Below are 10957 nucleotides of genomic sequence, written 5' to 3'. Positions count from 1 at the left end.
ATAAAAATTCTATACAGTCCTTTTCCTCTATATTAGTTGCATGAAAGCAAGCATGTCATAATCATTACGGTTATGAATAATAGTGTATCTTATAATATTAATAATAACATTCTTTTAAATATAGTGAAAGACACAGGTCAAAAAGGTTTTTTCGATTTCGGATTAGTGTCATCCATGAATCGAGCATCGCGTACTACGATAAAACATCAACGAAGTGAGAAGTAGGAACAGTAGAGCGTAAATACCGACACGATACATTTCGATTTCGAGCAAAAAAAAACACCGACTTTGGGCAGCTCTGGGTTAATCAATCAGAATTGAGTGTCCTAGTGCAGGAATAAAAAGATCACTTGAGAGCAATGCGAATGATTATATATGCTATATTAGATGCACTCACTCTCTTCCTGAGGCTGAAAATTTTTCTGTAAACATTAACTGCATAGAAGAAAAAATTATAATATTTTCACATTTTTAGCAATGTAAAATATGAACCAAAGTATCTAAACATTATTCTAGATAAAGATGATACTTTTTTTCATCTAAAATGCAGATAAAGATAATTAATATTTTTATTATCTAGATAAAGATGAGATGGCATCAAAATTTCATCTAGATGATCATCTAGATAATTTTATCCAGATAAGATCGAACACTGTCTTTAACTCTAGTCTGCAACTGTCTTTTTGTTTGACCTATATATGTCGAATTACATTCTTTGCATTTTATTTTATAGACAACATGGCTTTTGCAATTCCTATTGGTAATGTCTTTTTGTAATTTAATAAATTTGTCTAATCTATTCAATGTACGATGGCCTATCAAAGTATCAGATTTATTAATAACACCCACTACTCTTTCAGAAATACCTTTAATAGAGGGAATCACTAAATGATTTCTATCATTATTTTTTATTCTTTTATTATTATTGAGAGAGACATTGCCTTCATTCTCAGAAGCAACCTTATACCTTTCAATTAAGCTTTTTATCCTTCTATTAATTATATTAAAAGGGTAATCTAACAGATAACCATTAACAATCAACATATCTATGCATAAACAAATATTTTTGTTAAAAAAGGAAGGATGGGACAATAGAATAGCTCTATCCACTAATCCATAGACTATTCCTCTGTTTATGCAATTTGGATGGTTTGAATGAAAAGAAAGATAACGGCCTGATAAACGTATTTTTGTGAAACCAATCTATAATCAACTTATTATCCACCACAATCAAGGATAAATCTAAAAAATTAATACTTCTATTATTTTCATATTCTATAGTAAATTTTAAACGGTCATGATAATTATTAAAAACATCAAATATCTTATTTACTTCTTCTCTTTTAGCCGTTATCTATGCCTATTATCTAGCCATAAACTACGTAATTTTAATCAAATGACAATTCTTATTTATAATATAAACAATTGTATATTTTAACGAATTTTTTGGCTCGTAACCCTTTTTTTCATTATTTTTAAATTTATTGAGCCTTATTACAAACATATCTGGAGACACGGTAGTGTCTCGGCGCTAAGCCAAGCGCGCGACACTGCCGTGACTCCTTTACGCGAAACTGAGAAATTTTCGGGGTCGAGATGATCAGATCTCAGTAACGGCTGAACCGATCAAGTTCTACATACGCTCAATCGACAGGAAATACTTAAATTGTATAATAAAAGTGCTATCATTTTTTTCCTACGTGCCCTACGAGCAGAGATATCGCGACGCAAAGTCCGGATCTGTGAATTTTCACGTTTTATTTTTAAGATACGTTGTCGTCGTCGTCGTCATTAACGTCGTCGACCAGAGAAAATGTCTATACTTGACGTTTTATAGACTCCTTTAATTCACTAATCCATTCGAATAAAGTATCAGCGCTAATAAAAGTTTCCATAAATAAGCAACGCAATGACCTATTCTCAGGCATCGCGAGACACCGATGAAACTCCTTCATGGAATACTTCATATTCGTCAATCCTTTCCTCTTCATAAACTCGATAAACGTTATTAAAGCAGTTTTCATCGTCTGAGCCTCCTTCACGCGAGTCTTATTACAATCATCTTTATGTTGCTTAGACATGTACACGTGTATACATGCTAATGTTGCTTTTAGATTTATTATTATTAAAATACGTTGAATCCACGTACTGTGAATCAAATCAAGCATAGAACCAATTGCGGGTACATTCACCTCCATCAGATCTTCGTTATCGTCATTGTCGTTGTTGTCGTCATCAATGAAAGCGTCATTCGTAGATTCGTCTACGACAATCGACAATTTATCGTGATTTCTCTTACTCTGAGACTCCATCGTTCTTCTTTTTTCTTTTTGGCACGTCCGATCGACAGAATAAGTACACTGACGCACCTACAATATCTCGCGCCTTTTTTTATACATCCCCACAATCGAGAGGACATCTCTCTCTCGTAACACAATATGCGACATCTCTCTCTCTCTCTTGTTTAAGGAGTACAACATTACACTTATTTGTCACATTCGATTATCTCCGTGATTCACGTAACCTTGATAGATACATTAAAATTACACAAATATAAGAATACTATTAAATAAATTCGAGACCGATCGTCTATAAATATCAGGGAATTACAATCTAAAAATGAGCAGCGATATAACTTGCGGAAAAAGATTGCACGTTCGTATAAAGTTGGCGACTACGTTGAAATTCGAAACATAGAAACTATTCCTGGTGTTAATAAAAAGTTGTTACCGAAATTTAAAGGGCCCTATGTGGTAAAGACTGTACTTGACTATGATCGATATGTGATCACTGACGTAGAAGGGCATCAATTGACCCAACGACCGTACACTGGTGTAGTAGCGCCAGACCAAATGCGACCTTATATCCATTAATAATTTGTAGTATTTGCGTATTTCTTCTTGTATTAATTGTGAATCTAGTTATAAGTCTAGTAATAAGTTTTGTAATATGCGATATTGCGTGTTTCTTTGACCGGGACGGTCAAAATGTCAGAATGGCCGAACTGTAAGCATATTTGGTAGGCAGTTGCTTGTTTTGCGTGATCGTGTCTGTCTCGAACGTTTTGTCCTTGCACGTGAGCAGGAGATGTGAGAGAAGATTCTCGAAGTAGCGCGGTTTTCCAAATTCGGCATTGGCCGTGTACGATCTCGCGATCACGCTTAATTGGCTGCTGCCCGCGAGGAGGGGAGGAGGCCGGGACGTGAGCGTCCGAGGTCCTCAGTCAAAATCTTAGATCCTGACAAGTAAGGTGTCTACGCAAAACTCGAAAGATTTCCCTACACGTAATAATGATTTAACAACACATGCACACTAGATGTTTATAATAATAATGTTAAAACATTATTATTTCGTATATATGCAACAAAAGAATATACACTTTATGAATGTTTACTTTGAAATGGCACCTTCAATAATATATGAGTCATTTTTCATGGTAATATGTACCATTTCATTATCTTTTAATAACAAAATGTATTATGTTAAAATAGACAATTTGGTGTAAGTATTTTTTAAAAATTTATATTGATCCTTTGTGATTTATTTTTAAAAAACTGTTATATATATACATGTATAATGTATTTATAGTTTAATCTCTGACCTAGAACACTATATTTGATTCAAGATTTGGAGTGTAAGTTATAAGTAGTTTTCAATCACGTATATATTCATATAAGTATACATTTACAAATTATTATTCTAATTAATAATTATTATTGTGAAGAAGGATTGTTCTGATAATCAATTTCGTAATAACATTGTTTAAAGTTAAAGGTCGTGCGCACGGCAGTATGTATATGTTGTTGGTCGGTAACTCGACGACCGCCATAATCGATTAACTAGGTAATGCTCGAGAAGACCGAGCGAGGCGCTGAATGCCTCTCTTTCTTTGTTTTCGCTTCTTCTTCGTGTGGTCGTTGCACGCTTCTCAGTCATCTTGTGAAAAGGCCGGCCGGCGCTTCGTTGCTTGTGTTTCCTTGTGATAAATACGTTCTCGGTTGAACGTTGATTGATTGATAATCTTCTCGTGGAGCTTTAGCTCGTGTGAGGCTCTGAGCCTATGTAATTGTAATGTGAGGCTGTGAGCCTAATCGCTATATTCTAGCACAAGAGATATTAAGAATCTTCTCGAAGATCGCGAAGAGTACGTTCTACGAGGTAGAAGTACAACGATCCCACATTGGTGGGCGTGAGCATTGTACTCCAGGTACCTGTGAGACAAAGAGATAAAGAAGAACTCGATTGAGTTCACGCAAGAGTTGAAGGCTAAACGCCGAGGTTACAATTCACGGCAATTTCCGTGGATATATTTGCGGCTGGAAGCCTATTAAGATCACCGATCACTTGTAAGTAATTTATTTTCAGTTATTCTCATTTCTGTAACCTCTGTCAACGTACATCTGTGCCGTCTACCGGAAGGAAACTACTTCTGTGTACTGAATCAGGAACGATTGTGATATGTCTTTGCTGTTTTACTTATAGTTGATAATTATCTATCTTTAAATTCACTGTTCGTTTATACAATTTTGTTTATTGACATATCTTATATAACCATAAATTCACTTGTTTAACAATTAGAGTCTCATTTATTAATCTGCTTATGTAAACTTATTAATTATATTCATGTCATAATCATTTGTGCAAGATTCTTCAAATTTAAACCTTACCTATTTTTACGTTACACATCGTTTTCCTTGATTCCGTTAGTTATTAAAAACGAACTTAGATTACTATCGAACATTTTGGTCCTTCGAGCCGGATCCTTCTGATAGTCGGCGCTGGCGGCGAGACAAAGAAAGAACGAATCAGACTGAGTTATATTGAGTAAGAGCTCAGTCTCTCTTCTTTGCACGCTAAGTCGTGTGATAGCCTTATCAAATGTGAAATTGAGAATGTCGGTTCTCAAAGATTTAATAGACGTCTCACGATTCTAATGGAGAACTGAGATAAGTTTCTTGTTGCTTGTTATTCCAGTACTCTGTTGTTGTACGGTCGGTGGGAATTGATAAGGTTGTCATCTGTAATGGTTTATATGTTTTTTCTGAGAATTATTTAGTAAGAACTAACGAGGGTTATGTCGAATAAGTGGATCTGAAGTCGCTCAGAGTGAAGAAGTATTTTGGAAATGACGTCAAGGGCGGCATCTCGCAAACGGTAACTCATTGATTGTAGATCATCTTACATTATTTCCAGAAGGGAAATCTAAGATTTGAAACCGAGCTTAACCTGGATTGGTGTACTCATGTTAAGTACCACTATTTATTTTCATTGTTAATCTTTTGGTTAGAGCATGGAAAACTTTAATCCCTTGTTTTTGAAAGCACATGGCTGTTTGAACGATGCTTTAAGTTGCTTATTTAATTAAAATGCATTACTGAGAATGTTTCAGCTGATTTGGAAGGTTACATTGCTGCAAGGCAGATTTGTCGAACCTTGACACTTTTATGAAGGCCTGTGGATTCCTGAGATGAAATCCTCTTTTATTATGGTTGTTCCGCTAAAGGACTTTGCGGTAGTCAACATGTGGAAACAGCTTGGTTATTCATCGAAAGAATGGGTTACATAAGAGATGTTCCTGGAATTCTTTATGACTAGATGATTGAAATTGCACAATTATGAAAAGGCTTTTACAGGTAAGCCCATCTATTCTCGTAGAAAGTCTTTGATGCTTCATCTTCAGGGAAGATTGAAGGAAATATAGTTTCAAGTAATCTGCTTTGTTTTGTCACTCATGAGTTATCCTCATTCTCGTGGCATAATTCGAAGCTAATATCACAGTATATACAGTAGCGCAACTCTCCTGATTTTGTGAAGCCTAAAATGAAGTGCGCATGCGCGGCCGAGGCGCGTAACCAATCAGGGCACTGTATTCTATCTCACTTCTTCTTTCTATTGTCGGTGTCTGTCAGTCGCATTGAAATGTCCATATAAGGCATTTAAAGGACCATTTGACGGAAAGTGGCGGGAACGCGACGAATTTTATGTGAGAATAGTGCTACGTGTGATAGAGTGATAAGTGATACGTGTTCAATTTTAATAATTATTCAGTGTATTCAGACGTGTTTAAGAAAGTGTAAAAAAACAGAAAACGTAGACCGAGTTAGCTTTACGGAGAATAGGTTATCTGTACAAAAATAGTACAGATTTCAGATTCTCTTGAAGCACTTTGATCTTAGCTTTCTGTTACAGTTATTTGGAGAGATTTTAAAAGGCGAAAAAAATGTGTGCTCAAAAATCAAGCGGATGGTGTGTCGTAAAGGACTGTAATAAAAATATTGTGGAAAAACGACACTTTTTTCGGTTTCCAAAGGAACATGACAGGTACAACTTTTTATTTCATTTATTTTCTAAGACACATACGAATTTATTGTATATTATGCTATATATTAACATATATTTGGAATATTCAATATTTTTTAATTTCTGTATACAACATATATATATATACCATAACATATATATATATAACATATATATAACATATATATATGTATATGTGTAGATATATATATCTATTATTTTTTTATCTATATTTTATTTGTATTTACAATAACCAATATAATAATATTTATATAGATGGTTGCAATGGATACGTGCGTGTGAAAGATTAGATTTAGAAGCAAGTGGAGCAGAATATGCCCATCGCATTTATAGATTGTGCCACTTACATTTTGAAGAAAAGTGGTACAATATAAGCAAGAGTAGAGCTATTCTTCATCCGGATGCAGTACCAACAAAATTATGAGAGAGAGAGAGAGAGAGAGAGAGAGAGAGAGAGAGAGAGAGAATATTCTTGCATTTCCTAATATCTGCGGTTACTATATTCAATATGAAAAAAATATAATAAATATAAGTAATTTTATTCGAGCCATATGATATTTCAAAATATGAAATACCACATTAATTATATATCCAAACAAAACAAGTCATCATTGTATCAAAATGATGTTAAAATTGTTCCAAAATGATCATTAAAAGTCATTTTTCAATCATTCTAATGTCATTTTGACTTTATTGTGACTTTCTGTTCTAATTGCGTATATATTATATTGTATACACAAGATATATGCTATACATACAATATTGCTGTACAATTAGTTAATAATAATATATTTTGTGGGTATATTTAATTGCAAAATATAGTGTTATAAAATAAATGTGCATTATATATGTTTAATTTTTATTTTATTTTCTCTTTCAAATGCGTCTCGTTTTTCACTGTGAGTATTAAATATTTATATAGTGTACGAGAACTATAGATTTCTGTATTCGCTGTGAATAATGGAATAAATTAAGAAAATTTTATAAAAGTTACTTGTTAGTACGCGTATTAAATGTTCAAATGTGCAAATTAGGTTAGGACATTGCTAGAACATAAATTAGAAAGAGAGAAAAGGTTATAAACAGAGAGCAGAAGTGAGATAGAATACAGTGCCCTGATTGGTTACGCGCCTCGGCCGCGAATGCGCACTCCATTTTAGGCTTCACTAACATCAAAGGTGCCGACAGAGAGTTGCGCTACTGTATATACTGTGCTATTATACTAACGATTTGCTTTATAAAGAAAGCTAGCTATGTGTTGCTATTGTATCGAGCTGCTCAAAGCAGTTAATTATCAAATCAGTAAATTATCGAGTCAACAAGGAACTAGGAGAGTTCCTCTGAATTAGATTCAACCGCTAGTCTGTGAATGGAATCTGCCTTACAAGCTTTCCATTTATTGGTCAAGTTAGAGTCAGTAATTATTCCTGATTATTGGTAAGTGCCTTTGTTTTCGTTTTGTCTCCCACTGAACATGTTTCGAGAATTAAAGTTTACTCGGTCAAGGATCGGAAGTATTTTTTATCACTTAGAGCGACTAGCCCAATGTTTACGTCTGTTTCATATAACATCTCAGATACCTCTCATAGGAGTGGGTGAGATCAATATATTGAGACTAAAGGAAAGATCTCCTGTTAACTTCATGTTAAATTGTCATTTTAATGTTTCATGCTAGTGCAGATTCTGGTAAAACGTACAGCTGTTTTATTATTTGTCTCATTTAAAGGAAAGATTATGACCGCACTTAAAAGAGTTAGAAGTCGTGTCTCCCAAGCCCTGTTTATTAAGTTAAATTTGATATCAGTTTTGCCATATATTTACAGTCAAACTTTGAAGAGAAAGTATTATTGAGGGACTTGTTGGTTTTCCAATCATGTAACTTATTAAAGTGGACTGTATTGTTTCAAGGTTTATTTAACCTCAAGTAGCTTTAGCTAATGGTTATAAATCACAAGTCTCAGTTTGGATGATTGCTATAAGTGCATTTATAAATTTTGGGAGCTTGATGAAGTATTTCAGACTGCTTTCTTTCTTATGATGATCAAGTTTATGAAGACTAAGTTATGTTTACTCATACTCGCAATAACGAAGGTCGATTTGTTGTACGACTTCCTTGAAGAAATCTGTCGATCATTTTGAAGATCCCTGACCATGATGTACAATTGACGCTTAAGTTATCTAATAGACTGTCTACGGACCTTGACTATGTCAAATTGTATTCAGAATTTCTAACCAAATGTTAACAGTTTAACTATATGAGAGTAGTTTCGAAACCTTCGCTTGAATCTTATGGTGTATATTCACTGTTACATCACGGAAGTGAAAAAAAACGTTGTCCAACTGCCGGGCTGCTTATTGTATTTACCAGATTGAGTCCTACAACTCATTACTTGTTGCCTGCTGTGGCTGAACTACTGTCAGACTTGTTCGGTTTCTTAGTGTAATTCCGACGATTTGGATATGGTTTCTTATACAAGATTAAGAGGATGTAGTGTCACATGGACATTCATTCACACGATTATAAGTTTCACAGAGTTTATGGCGTGATTAGTCACCCAACTTAAGAGCATAGCAATTGGCTACTATTGCTTGTGGCTTAGCTTTTCCCCCTCTTCTAGCATTACTCGCTGTTTAGCAGTTCTTACGTGATAAGGGTTTTAAGTACCCACTAACAGTTTCTTATTTGCAAAAGGGAAATAAGTATTCGACCCCTTTGGAGGTGCAGACGGTGTCGAATGGGCTCGGGACGTTATCAGGTGGTCAAACCTGCTCTGCATGGCGGGCGGTTTTGAAATGTTGTTGAGTAAACAGATAATAGTCCGCTAGCCATTCCGACCTACCTGTCTTAAATCCCTGAGGAGGAACAGATATCCTCATTGTCACTTGATTATGATAATGTCATTGTTGATTATACTCTCGGGCTTCATTGGGAACCGATAAGAGGTATTTCTCAATTCACGATTGGCTGTCATCCTAACAGTCAAGTTCCAAATAGAAAAGCTCTATCAATTAGTGATGAGTTCTTGATCGTTTAGGATTTTGTATCCTATCATTAGACTAGCTAAGATTGTTGTACCAGAGCTATGGTCGTTCGAGATCGATGGAGTGATCCCTTACCATCTCATCTGGCAACTCCATGGTATAACCTTGTAGAGACTCTACAACAGATATCTGGAGTTACTGTCCCTTGGGGTCCTGTTAAGTGAGCGTGCGCGCAAAAATCAAGTAAACTTTTCTGTCCATCTGTCATTAATGTGAATAACTTCAGAAAAGGAAGAAAGTCATTTACCAGGTTATATCCTTGGTCTATTAAGTTCACCTAAGACAGAAATGTATTGTACAAGTCATAATTGAAGCTATGAGGTTATATCGCCTATCTTCACTTGCTTTTGCCGTTGGGTAAAGACTCCTATACGGCTGCACAGCTTGTCTGTAATTGCATTGACTCTTGGGAGGCTGTCTTTGGCGGCCTTCAAGCCCCTGTGAGGCTGTGTAACTTATCGTCAAATGCAATTCTGTGGATCCAGTAGCTCACCTGAGACTGAGAGCCTAAAGGTACAATTTTGAGGCATTGTAGCCTTTCTGTAATGGCACTTGACCCCTAGAGTGGCCGCGTAGCCTATCTTAGTGGCACGCGAGCCCTGGTGTGATCTCGTAGCCTATCTTATTAACATGCGTGCCCTGGAGTGGCAGCGTAACCCATCTTGAATTGCATTCGAGCCCGTGTGTGGGGCTAGAAGCCACTTGAGGCTGAGAGCCTGAGAACCTGTTTGAGGCTGAGAGCCTAAGCATATTGTTGAGGCTGAAAGCCTATGGACATTGTTGAGGCTGAAAGCCTATGGATATTGTTGAGGCTGAACGCCTAAGAACTTTAAGAGGTTGTAGCCTATCTGTGGTGGCACTTAAGCACCTGTGTTGCTTTGTAGCCATCTGTAGTGGCAGTTGACCTCTGTAAGACTCTGTAACCTACCGTCTTGTAGTTGTGTGGGGCTAGAAGCCTCTTGAGGCTGAGAGCCTAGGAACCTGTTTAGGCTGAAAGCTTAAGAATTTTAAGAGGCTGTAGCCTATCCGTCGTAGCACTTGTACACTTGTGTTGTCTTGCAACCTCACAGTTGTTGGAATTTGGCTCTTTGGAGACCATTATCTAGCTTATTGTTCTGCTTAGCAGTCCGACTAGGATTTTGAGTCAGTTCCGTCTTAAAGGGAATGCGATCTATGCGTAAACCTTTGGCGTATGTGAACTAGAATCTATAGTTATGAGTTTGTGCTTCTTATGTCTGGATCATTATAATATCAGATATTTCTGGCTTCTATTGTTCTGATTAATGTTGTATCCTGAATTAAACTCATTGCATTTACTTAAAAGAAAGTAAGGATAACAAAATTTAATTCTCTTATTAGATATTTTGATTGTATCTAAGCTAGATTGACCTAGCGTGGACGCACGCTCAGTCAAGCATTGACCACACTTATTATAGCTGACGCCCATCATTAAGCATTACATAGAGGTACTCAAGTTACTCTATCAATTATCCTTACTGAGTACTGGATAGTTGGTAAGCGAATCCCTATTTGATCTTGGATCTTAAAATGTATTAAATGCACTCGCTTTCGTCGGCAGCGAGCTCAGCAATTG

Source organism: Cyphomyrmex costatus, unplaced genomic scaffold (assembly GCF_001594065.2).
Source record: "Cyphomyrmex costatus isolate MS0001 unplaced genomic scaffold, Ccosl1.0 scaffold44, whole genome shotgun sequence".
Classification (NCBI taxonomy): Eukaryota; Metazoa; Arthropoda; class Insecta; order Hymenoptera; family Formicidae; genus Cyphomyrmex; species Cyphomyrmex costatus.
The sequence above is the reverse complement of the archived record's forward strand: the minus strand, read 5'-3'. Positions refer to the sequence as shown.